We start from the raw sequence: 13,797 nt of genomic DNA on the forward strand, positions 1-13,797 counted from the left end.
TTAGACCCATACAGTTAACAAAGTGGCTTGAAGTAATGCTCATTGATTCTTACTTGAATAAATGCATGCGTGTATATTAGACTCACCTACTCACAAACAAAAATATGACCTGTCAATAGCCATTTCCAGTAACGAAACCCTGTGGAAAAGTAATAAATATATAGATCTAATTGGTACGGGAATGGGTTACAGTATGTTTCTAGTTCCATGTGGTTTATAGTCTCTACCTGGGACATAAAATAACTTATGTCCCAGTCTTTACCGGATTGAGTGAAAGTGTTTAGTGATGTTCAACCTAAGGCTAATTTAGTACAGCTTCACCACAAATAATACAAATTTCATGGTGTATTTAAATAAAATACACCGTTATTTTTTGCGGGAAGTTATCGTCATCGCAAGTTGGCGCCGTTTTTGAGATTGTTTTGGCACAAAGCGGGACAAAGAAAGATAGCAAGATGTTTGTTCTAAAGAGAGGTATAATTTCGTATTATGTACAAATGAAAATAATTTACTTTTTCTATTGAAAGATGTTAAAAAGCTTGATGTTAAGAACTTAATTGCATTATAAACTAAAAGTTGCTGCAAATCACACAGAGCCGGACACTGGGCGACTCCCGCCTCCATATAGATTCATATTTCATTTATAAGTAAAGCTTGTGTAACAATTTTGAACATTAATGACATTCAATTATTCATTTGTTGGCCATTCCATAAAGATAATAACTTGTAAAGTAATTTGTTATTTCATAAAGGGCAGTCGCTCACCAAATTAGGGTCAACTCGGCCCCGAGTCATGTCGGCCCTATACCAACTCGGCACAGATCAACTCGGCCCATAATTGTATATAATTTGTAGTACTTTTATTGCTTTTTTATACGGGGAAGTCAAAGGCAGGGCCCGCAAAGCGGGTCCGGGCTTTGGCTTGCCCGGCTATAGACTACACGTGAATATTTAAAAGAAAATCAAATAAAAAAACAATTAAAAAATATATAGAATTCTATACCTATCGATGAAATTTTCAGTGTCAGTTCTAGTCGGGCGCCGCCATTTACAATGTATGTCAATGATAATAGGCGGGGTATTCCGATTAACGGAACAAATTTCAACTTTTCGGATACAGGGCTCGACATTAACCCAGCAAACAAATGACGTTGTACCAACGTTGTACTGACGTTAGACCCTGACGTTGGGTAAACGTTGGCAGAAGGTTGGATTTGAAAGTTTTTTAGACGTCAGAAACCGACGTCTATACAACGTCATAAAATGACCTTTATCCAACCTTTTCTGACCATAATCCAACCTTTTCTGACCATATTCTGACCATAATCCAACCTTTTCTGACCATTATTTGGACATAATCCAACCCTTTTCTGACCATAATCCAACCTTTTCTGACCATTATCTGACCATATGCCAACCTTATCTGACCAAATTTTCTGACCATGATTTAACCTCATTCAAAACTTTTGGAATATGATTTTTTTCATTTTAAAGCTCTTTAATAGGGTTAATAAATAAGCATTCTTATGATTTTAGCAATTTATTTATACTCGGAATCAAAGTACAAAAACAAGAAATGTGGTACTATAACAAATGCAAGATTTACATAATATTTTTTTGAAACTATTAAAACTTGACGGTATGTACTTAATAACGCTTCATGTATTAATTAAGCATGTTTTAGAAATAAGATAAACAAAATCCTTCTTGAATATTAACACTGACATTTTATATAGCAAACATCCATGCATGTGTTTTTTCTTGTATCACCACTGAACTGATCACTCTGAGTTTGGGATTTTTCAATCATCTATTCAACTCACTGATTGTATATTTGTCTTTGTATTTTAATAACTGAATCTAGATCTGAATGTTAAATGGAACAATATTCTGAATATTTTGTTATAACTATAAATAGCAATGTTCATGTATCTTCATAAGTATTCTAGCTTCTTTCGTCCTCCTACATTTATTGTCGATCTGGGGCATACTTTAAGCGTATCATTACCGTCTCCAACCTGAGATCTCATCACACTTTCTGAAATTAAAAAAAAAATAAAATAATCAGTTTACAAGTGCAAGAAATAAATCACTTTTACATATTATGATTAAACGAAATTCTAACAAAACTCTCCCAACTACTTAAAAAGATACTTATTATTATGCCCCATTTCGAAGATAAAGGGGGTATATTGCTTTGCACTTGTCGGTCCGTCGGTCTGTTCGGTCCGTCGGTCCGTAGACCAAATGGTTTCCGAGTGATAACTAAAGAACCCTTAGGCCTAGGAACTTCAAACTTGTATGGTGATTGGTCATGACAAGTAGATGACCCCTATTGATTTTGGGGTCAAGGGGTCAAAGGTCAAGGTCACATTGACCTCTTAGGTAAAAACGGTTTCCGATCAATAACTAAAGAACCTTAGGCCTAGGAACTTCAAACTTGGTATGGTGATTGGTCATGACCAGCAGATGACCCTATTGATATTGGGGTTAAGGGTAAAGGGCAAGGTCACATTGACCTTGTAGGTAAAAATGCTTTCCAATCAATAACAAAGAACCCTTAGGCCTAGGAACTTCAAACTTGGTATGGTGATTGGTCATGACCAGCAGATGACCTTTTGATTTTTGGGGTCAAGGGGTCAAAGGTCAAGGTCACATGACCTTGTAGGTAAAAACGGTTTCCGATCAACATTAACTAAAAACGCTTAGGCCTAGGAACTTCAAACTTTGTATGATGATGGTCTGACAGCAGATGACCCCTATTGAGTTTTGGGTCAAGGGGTCAAAGGTCAAGGTCACATTGACCTTGTAAGTAAAAACGGTTTCTGATCAATAAACTTAAGAACGCTTAGCCTAGGAACTTCAAACTTGGTTGATGATTTGTCATGACCAGCAAGATTACCCCTATTGATTTTGGGATCAAGGGGTCAAAGGGTCAAGGTCCACATTGACATTGTAAGTAAAAACGGTTTCTGATCAATAATTAAAGAACACTTCGGCCTACGGAACTCAAACTTGGCATGGTGATTGGTCATGAGCAGCAGAATGACGCCCTATTGATTTTAGGTCAAAGGTCAAGGTCACATTGACCATGTATGTTAAAACGGTTTTCCAGATCAATAACTAAAGAACCCTCTTAGGCCTAGGAACTTCAAAACTTGGTATGGTGATTGGTCATGACCAGCAGATGGACCTATTGATTTTGGGGTCAAGTGGTCAAAGGTCAAGGTCACATTGACCATGTAGGTAAAAACGGTTTCTGGATCAATTAACTAAAAAACGCTTAGGGGCCTAGGACACTTCAAACTTTGTATGATGATTGGTTGTGACCAGGCAATGACCCGGAGGCGTAGTAGATCTTGAGATGAAACGGTACGGAAAAAGGTTAAGAGGAGTCATGACCAGTAGAAGTACTTGAACTTATTAATTGTTTGATCCACGGTCAGAATCAATCATAATAACCTACAACATGACTAATTGCTGCTGATAGGGGGCATACACTTTTACAAAACATATTTGTTATAAAATTAGTTTAACCTTGTAGTTCGCTGTACCTACTGTACTATATCATTAATTGATAAAAAATGGACTTCTTTGAATTCATCCTATAAAATCAAGGTAATACAGAATCACTGTATTCTATAAATTTTGGAAATAGTACTGTCACAAAATCTTGTAGGGTTCAATTTTTCTTTTCCTCTAAATTTTTCATCTCCTCCTGAACTTTGACACATTTGAATAATCAAATTTTAAAATCCTGAAAGACGAAAAAAATCGTTTTAAATAAGAATAACCATGTGGTGGAAGGATGTTTGTCTTATACAATAGGCAAATCCATATTACTAATTAATCTTAGTTAACTCATATAAGCGCATGAAAAACTGATATAACAATACCATGGAAATTGAATTAATTCTACTCTTCCGCATAAAAAATTGATATTGTTATTTTTTATATATATCAAATGTACTTTGAGGTACAAATGCTAAGCATACAACATCAAAGGAATTCACATGTTACTGTCATTTTTTATAGATATCATCTCTGCCCAGCATGATCTGGTCTACTAAGCTGTATATAGGACAGACTGGCTTTAGTGTAAAAACGTTTTATGATACGAGCATACAACTTGTTGATAAGCAGGCTAATTAACAAACTATTACTTTTATTGATTTATAACTTTCTGATTTGATAATATGTTGTTTGATTACATTAATAAAAAGAGAGCTAGTCAAATACAATGTGGCTTTCAGATATACCTTACAAAGTCGTATCATTTAAACATGTATCAAATGCCATGAATCATTATCAATAATATAAGAAACACATGGTATGCTAACAGTAGTGGGTAACTTCAATTAACAAGGAGTAGTTAACCAACTACACAGATACTCAAAATCAAACTGAATGCTGATACATTTGTAAATGACTGGCCATCATCATAAGGGCAAATTCATCGTGATAAGGAAATAAGAGAAATTTATCTGTTCAAGATCTAGTAGCGCGCCATTGCGCATTGCCCACTGAAAAGGCCGCTGGCGCAAAACAAAATCAAAACTGTGGGCCCGATGGCGCACTTCATAGAAAAATGCACTAAGACATTAAATCTGTCTTAACCTGATTAAGTACATAAAAGAATTCTTGTGAATAATATCTAATAAATACTGATGCAAAACTGAAGTGTATTGAAAATACAAAGCAGTTGGTAAGAATAGTTTACCGCCACTCGTAACCCATTTAAAACCTTTATCGCGTACGCTCTACGTCGGTCCGCGTCTGTAAAACTATTGTAGACCTTTCGTACCGTAACTATACTGGTACTTTTGAGTCACATTTTAATAAGCAAACAAAAATCGTACAGAATCACCAATACTGCGTGTAGTTATAGTTTTTTCACGGTCAATAACAAATAAATAGTAATAATTCCAAAGAAAAAAATATATATGTATGGTGAAAGCGAGTTAATTATAAAGAATGCATAAATAATACGAACACGCCTTCATACCAATTAAAATTCTAAAGATGGACAATAAACAGATGGCAGCGAGTTCCTACAATTAAGTAAATAACTTATTGGTCTTTGGCTTGTCGCGCTAAACATTGTGCATATCATTAATCAATACAGACATCTTAAGTCGTGACGTAAGAACTGCTGCCCGACAAAGATAAAGTACCGTAGTCAATATACCATGGTCTAGCACCTTTACACTTGTTTTTCGCTGATAACTTGAAAAGATAAACTTGTTTTTAGCGACCTATTGATTTTATATCCTTCATAACCAAAGCTAATTCAAAATACGATTCCTCTTATATATCGGGCGCGATTAAAAAACTGAACATTATGTCCAAATATCCCTGTAAATCTAAAATAATCATCATTCTTGAAATATGTCATCTGCATTCTTACCAATCAGTTCTTAATTTGAGCCTGTATCAACGCTAAGCATTTTTTATTGAGTTTTGTAAATTTTGCAACCGTTTCTGGTCTACAATAGTACGTGAACAAGTAAACTTAAAAGAGCAATAAGCAAATTATTACATTATGTTCATTTAAAGTGTGGCGCCCCCATTTTTCTAAAAAAATGACCCCCTTGAAAATTATGGCCCGAAGCGCCCCCTGGAAATTGTTTAAAGATTGAACACTGTTATTACCAGCTTTAATAAAAGGAGTCTGCGTACCATATAACTTTATTGATTCAAATGCTAGATATTTCCCTATCCATTGCTTGTGATTTATTGGCACGGCGAAAATATGTGAAAAATGATCGATTATACAGACTGTCTATAACAAATGAAAAGTGTTTTACGTGGAAACAAAAATGATTATCTCGCGAAATCAAGTGACATTAAGTTTTACCATCAAACATTCAATACAAATAACCATCGAATCCATGCACTCGTAATAAGCATTGAAAAACAAATAATTTCCTACCTTTCTCTTGTTGAACTACAACTTGTCTGTCACCCGTCGTTTTCCCCATACAATTGAATTCAAACCATATCGCAAAATTCGAATACTAATATTACCACTATAAAATCAAGCCTCACAAAGAAACAACTTCATTGTAAGCTAATAATAAACACTTCTTAGACTAATCGAGGAGATAAGATATATTAAACGAAAATAGAGCAAATATATCAACTGATCTCGACTATCGTTTACAGAGCCCCACCCTACGAAATACGTACCTAGCACCCACGTGATACTGTTTTTGATGAGAAAAACAAATATATAAGGTTCCCTTTCAAAACTTAACCTTTAAATTCCTCGCATGTATGCTTCATTTAATAATCATGGTCATAAATCAAATTCAGCTATTGTCAGATCACCGAGCAGTCTGAAAACCCGGACTCGTTCGACGTGCAAAAAAAACGTCTGTTAGAACGTCGCGTGATTAAACTCGATTGACGTTGTAGAAATAAGTCACTGACGTCGCACCAAAATTCAACGTTGATCCAACGTGGATCAATCGGGTGTTGCGAACGGTTTCAGACGCCGCGGGACATAGTTTGTCGCGAGCAAGTATTTGACAAGACACTTGTCCAACAGAGGCAAGTGAAAATAAAAAGGCATCAATTGACAAAAGGCATGTAAAAATGAATAAAATCACACATCTTTCATTAAAACACCTTAAAACAAAAATACACCATAAAACATATCAATAATCTGAATAGACTAGTGCATGTACATTGTTGATAAGGAAACGAAGCAAAAATATGAATATCGCGCCGCGTACAGAGATTCTCCCCGTCTAATAATCAGACTATATCTAATTGTACAAGGAATTCCGGGGTATACAGTGTTAAATTGATGTTCATGTAAAAATCACATTGAAAATGTAGAATAATCAGATGATCTTAAGATAGAATTGAAATAAAGTTGCATTTAAAAGATTTATTGTAATCTAATAGAACAAACATTAATGAACTTACGTCAACGAAGACTCGTTACGGCTGTTGACTGATATTGAACGGGGAATTACCTACCGGGCGCATGCTCATTTTTCCTTCCGTTCATATATACAAATGCGGTTACACGCCTTTACCGAACTCCGGCCAATTACGGAATCGACCGGGAATCGCGGTGATTACGGAATCGACCTGTACTGTAAATAATCACTTTTTAAGTTTTCTGCAATTTTATGAAATAAAACAAACAAAATTTAATTGAAAAGATTTATAAAACAATCGGCTTTTGATTATATAACAAAGATCTAATACGCGAGCTACGCCAAAACTGCCTCGTGACCGGAAGATCGGCCTGTTATTCGTGTTGAACTTTAAATGTTCCTTTGCATTTTCATTAAAACTAATAATTACATTAATCCTCCTAAGAGTAAAAAAAACGCTTTTAAATAATAACAAATCAAAAACAAATATTTAATCTGCGAAAACGGAGCGAATCTGCCGGAACGCAAAGGATACGAAATCGCCGTAATATTCTTATCCTTATACTTAAACAAAAGTGCACCCTTGATTATAAATAACACAATAGCAATGATATTAAACAGATTATTGTCAATAAAATCATTTTATTAATAAAACAAATAGTAATACGGCGAGTACTGCCATAATGTCGGAATCGACAAAGGAACCCGACATCGAACCGAAATTTATCTAATGTACATTTCAACGTTCTGTGCAATTGTTAATATCGTCATAATAAAAAAAATATATGAATGAATTTTAAAAAGTTCTCAATCTTTATTGTAAATTCAATTCGCCTTTGGTTAATAAAAGCAAGAGACGAAATCGCGATTACATAATACTGTCATACAGCCAAATAGCCGAATGATTACCGATCGCTTATATGAATTTAATGGACTTGCAAGAAAAATAAAACAATAACATTGACTATCTAAAGATTCTGAAAAGAAGAAACTATAAATAAGAAACTAGAGATCTAAGCGCGATTACTGCATATCGATATATGCAAGGTCAGGGCTATGACAATAACCGAATCGGTCTGTTTTTTTCCCAACGAATATTTCAACGTTAGAAAAACCTGAATTATTTATAAAACAACACAATATAAACGATTTTTATAATGTTTTGAAATCCGGTAATTAAATAAGAGCAAAGATTTATGAAAAATCGCTGTCATCATAATCAATGGAAAAGATATAATATGAAGCACGCAAAACGGGAAACCTGTCGAATAGCATTGGATACTCTGGATCGCACCGTAATTATGTATTTTGAATCTTTAAAATTCTTTTTCATGTTTTATAAGATATAAACAATTTTCAACGATATCATTTTGTAATAAAAATCGCTTTTAATTTAATAAAACAAGAGACCTAAGATCGGAATTACTGTCAACGCCCAGATAGGGGAAGAGCGGATCACAGCCTAACAATATCTATTTTTATGTATTACTTAAATGCAAAAAACATGATATAAAGATTTTTATGAAATAAAGGTCACTCTTATTCAAACTAGAATGTCTAAGATAGACTAATTACATCAACAGTGCCGAATTAACAGTAAAACGAATAGTCTTATTTTGTTAATTTCAGCTTTAAAAAATCTTGCCAATTTATATTAATACAAACCAATTCAAAGATATTTAAAAGATTTATTGTAATCGCGCATACATAATAAACAAATTGATCTATGATTCTTCCATACTACCAGAATCGACGAGCGATATACCGAATCCGGCTACAGCTCGTCTATGATACGGAATCGAGTTCTAATTTGTTATATAACTCAAATTCATAAATCATTTAATTTTTGCTATGTATTAAAAACAATCATTGATCTTTATGGAATCAATGCAATCGTCTTACATTATATCTTCAGGACATTGCTAACATATGGAATTGTTTGAAATGACGGACTAACAATGGGCAGTTTAGTTCTTCTTAGGTTGCAAACTCAATTCTTGATTCATAAAGTCAGTCGATTATAATTACAGAATAATTTTTATTTGAATCTTATTTAAACAATAAACCTCATAAAAATTCACAGAAACCAAAATTGTTAACCCAGCATTACTTAACATTCATGCATCTCCGGATAATCAAAATCAATTGTCCGCACTTCGTATGTGCACCATAAAAATAACAAAATTACGAAAATAAGATCGTTGAACATCAGATTAAATTTATCGTGAAATAGTAACAAATCACTATAACCGTAAGTATCAGAAAGCAGGAGAAATGGATGGTAACATATACGCACAGATGATACGTCACTTATGAATAAACGAGGGCTGATATTGGACTGTCGATGGAATTGTGATATACTACAAAACAGGGTCCAATAAGCGCGTATGCAGATATAATTCATAGGGAGGTCTGTCTGTTACAGAAAGCGTGTTTCTGGATGATACCAGAATCGCCGTAATTTTAGTTATTAAGAACTAAAAAAAAAATCTCGCACTTTAAAAATATCAACAATGTAACGACATATAAAAATATTTATAAATAAAAAATCGCTTACATAAAAGCAACATACTAAGATCAGCTAGTCGCAAACTGGCCGAATCGAGGGAATGATTACCGAATCCGCCTTAATTGATCAGAAACTTAAAACTTTATAAAAAATAGACAATCTGACAGGAAAATTTGATAAAAAAAAAACACATTATCTTAAACAAAATTAACAATTAACATCCAAGGTACGGCATCGGGACATACTTATATCATCCCAGTGCTCATACTGCTCGAACGGGAATATTACCGAATCGGCAGAATTTTATAACTTTAAGAATATTAAATAAACAAAAGAAGACAGTACAAAGATTTAAAAACAAAACACCGCTTAATAATAACCTAGAACAGCAAGTACTGAACTTACTGTCATACTGCCGAAGATTGTTAATTTCGGCAGTTTGTCAGACACCCCGATATTAGACTTAAATAAACATAAACACGAGTTAACATTTACATCATTGAAAAGGTATAAAGAGCAGAACTTAAATCTTCATAATAACCAAATTCAACCGCCGATTTCGTAACCTTGCCGATCCGACAGTATGACAATAACTCCCGATATTAATTAAATCTGTTAATAATCATTTATCAATGAATTTAATTTAACAAAAAACTGATTACATACATCATTGTTATAACAAAGAGAAAAATATAAATACATCACACATTAAAAAAATATTGTTTTAATGCGATGCGCGAAAGTCATTAATAATCAGGTCATAAAGCCAGAGACATAGAACTACATATAAATCATCGAGCCACTTAAAAGATCTCTCCCTATTAAAAAAATGGTCAACGTAAAAATTATGCTAAACTTGAAAAGAACTTCGACTTACAGGGGTGTTTTATATTTGTTTGTTTACATGACAAATCTAATCTTTAAAAATATAAGTAATAAATCCATGACTTAATTTCCATCTACAGCTGCGAAGAAAAAACACAGCGCCATCTCCTAACAGAACCTCCCACCATGAAATACAGCATACCGAATATTGGCAACCTGTTCCACGTTAAGATTAAAACACACTTCCCAAACACAGCCCAAAAACACTGTTACTTCCAAAAGGACAGTTATTCTATCTTATTATATAATAAGTTAACATCCATATCCACGTTAACTATCGGGTATAGATATGTACTAATTTAAAGACAAATAATCATGTTCAACGAGACATACATTCGGAACTTTAATATTTATGGTCACCATAACGCATGACGACAATGATTTGAAACTCCAGACAACCATTAACTGCAAGTAACTCCTGTAAAACTGATTTCATATTGTTTTTAAAGCATGAATTATATCACACTTACTGAAAGCCAAATGAGTTTGCAAACATACAAAAAGACAACCAGACGACCTATTGTATCCCAATCAAACAATCCTCTGTTAGCAATGCCGAAAAAATATAAGAACGACAATCATTATTCCACAAAAAAGATCAATGATAATGTTTGTAAAAACAGCAAAAATAAATGCATAATAATAATATGCAGTTCACATTCATAACAAAAATAGAACCGATTCCATAATCCTAGACGAAGTGAAGTCGATTCCGTAATTCGCTCGTCGATTTCGGTAGTAATGGAAGAAATCATCAGATCACCTGTTTATTATGTAAAAGCAATTGCAATAAATATTTTCAATAATCAATTTGAATTGTTTGGTATGCAAGATATTTTTAAAAACTGAAATATAACAAAAAAAAAACAGACAATTCCGTATTTACCTGTTAATTCAGGCACTGTGATAGTAAATTAGTCTATCTTAGATATCTAGTTTATAGTAAAAAAAGTGATATTATTTCTCAAAAAAAATATCGTATTATCAATGATATTATTTGTTATTCAATAAAATAACATAAAAAAAACTATATTACAGGCTGATTCCGCCCATCCTTCCCCTATATCGGCAGTATGAACCAGTAATTCGCCGATCTTAAGTCTCTTGTTTTATTAATCAAAAAGCGAATTTATTTACAAAAATGAATATCGTTGAAAATGTTTATATCTATAAAAACATGCAAAAGAAATATTAAAAAAAAATCACAAATAACCAAATTACAGGTCGATTCCGGTAATCTATTCGCCTATTCCGACAGGTTTCCCGTTTTTTGCCGATCTTCAATATTAATCTTTTTATTATTATATACAGCAATCTTTTCATAAATCTTTGCCTCTTATTTAATACCGATTTCAATAAACATTATAAAAAATCTTTTTAAATTGTTGTATTTAATAAAATAAGTCAAGGTTATTTTTTAAACGTTGAAATATTGGTGGGGGAAAACAGACCGATTCCGGTAATTGTCCGATAGCCCTGACACTGCAATATAATTATGCGATATGGCAGTAATTCGCCGACCTTAGATCTCTAGTTTATTATTTAATAAGGATTCTTCATTTACAGAAATCTTTTTAGATATCTATTATATTGTTTTGCATTTTTTTCTTGCAAAGTCCATAAATTACAATAATACAGGCCGATTCCGGTAATCATTCGGCTATTTCGGCTGTATGACAGTATATGGTACTCGCGATCTTCGATCTCTTGCCTTTATTAACCGAAGGCGAATTGAAATTTACAAAATAAAAGAATGAAAGAAACTTTTAAATATCATTCATAATATTATATTTTTACAAGACGAATATTAACAATGCAACAGAAACGTTAAAAAGTACAATAGACTAAATTATACGTCGATTCCGGTAAATCCTTCGCCGATTCCGACAGTATGGCAGTAACTCGCCGATATTAAATGTCTTGTTTAATTAATAAAAAGTGATTTTATTGACAATAATCTGATTACATATCATTGCTATTGTTTATTTAATATCAAGGGTGCAAACATTTTGTTAAAAGTATAAAAAATAAGCAAATTACAGGCCGATTTCGGTAATCCTTTGCGGATTCCGGCAGTTTGCCCGTTTTCGCTGATCATAAATATTTGTTTATTATTATTATTTAAAAGCGATTTTTTTCACAATCTCTAGGAAGATTAATGATAATATTTAGGTTTTAAAAAACATGCAAAAGGAACATTAAAAGTTGCATAAACAACGAAATAACAGGCCGGTCACGGGCAGTTTGGCAGTAGCTCGCCGATATTAGATCTCTTGTTAAATTAATCAAAAGCGATTTTATTTATAAAAATCTTTTCAAAAATCATTGATATTGTTTATATTTCATCAAAATTGCAAGAAAAAACTTAAAAAGTTTAATTATTACAAAGTTACAGGTCGATTCCGGTAATTCACCGCCGATTCCGGTCGATTCCGGTAATTCGGCCGATTCCGGTAAGTCGTGTAACCCCAACAAATGTACATGACCGTAGTATATTCACATTGAATAAACAGATGAACCGATGTTTTAGAAAAACTACTAAATACAAAAAATATTTGTCTACGTATTAATGTATGAGCTTGTTTATTTTTCTGATTTATACATTTTTACCATTTTTAGGTCAGGACAAGTAAGTCTTAGGTCAGGGCAAGTAGTTTTAAAAACTACTTGCCCGACAGGACAACCTGATTCAAAAGTTAATGTCTAGGCCTGGGATAAATGATACTCGTCGAGTGTTCCGAGTGAAAGCGGAAGCGGTGCATGTAATACCGAATGACACCTTAATAACGGAAAGAATGAAAGGAATTTTTAACGACTTCCCCGTTCGTAGGCTTTGCCTAATTTCATATTATATTTTCATAACAAGTTTCATTGTTTCATGGAAACAGACCTCCACTCAAGGAAATTTATAAGTCTTATTGATGATCATGAAAGTACAAATTGTAGAGAAAGGAAGAACTTACAATTTATGCGCATGTTTTGCCTACTTCAGAATATTTTTTATAAAAAATGTCATTAAAAAGTTTACTAAACAATCTTTGTTCTAAAAGGTTTTTTAATAGAGGGCCGAGTTGACTTGTGCCGAGTTGGTATATGCCTAAAGAATGACTCCTTACAGGCTGTCCAGTCAAAAATTATGAGACATGCAAAGCAAATTCTGAGATATTTTGGCTGGGTACGAATCCATCTCTAACAATATCGCCACAACACACAAAACGCACAATACTTGCCTAACCAAAACTACAATTAGATTGGAACTACTAGGCTCGCCTAACCTGCCCATTGCTAATCAAAATTCCTAGCTTCATGCTATCAGCACAAACACTACCTATCGTCACTTTAAGGCATAGAACGTAGGCACTTTCTTAAAAAGATAACCTAAAACAATAATGATTCAACTGGTTCTACAAAAATCATAAATTCAAGCTGGTGTTTGCTAACCCAATATATATATATATTCTTTTCACATTGAATAAGAAACACTATCATTCAGTCACAGACTGAAATCTTTGT

The sequence above is a fragment of the Ruditapes philippinarum genome, unplaced genomic scaffold (genome assembly GCF_026571515.1).
Source record: "Ruditapes philippinarum isolate M1 unplaced genomic scaffold, ASM2657151v2 ctg1528_1_1_1_1, whole genome shotgun sequence".
Taxonomy (NCBI): Eukaryota; Metazoa; Mollusca; class Bivalvia; order Venerida; family Veneridae; genus Ruditapes; species Ruditapes philippinarum.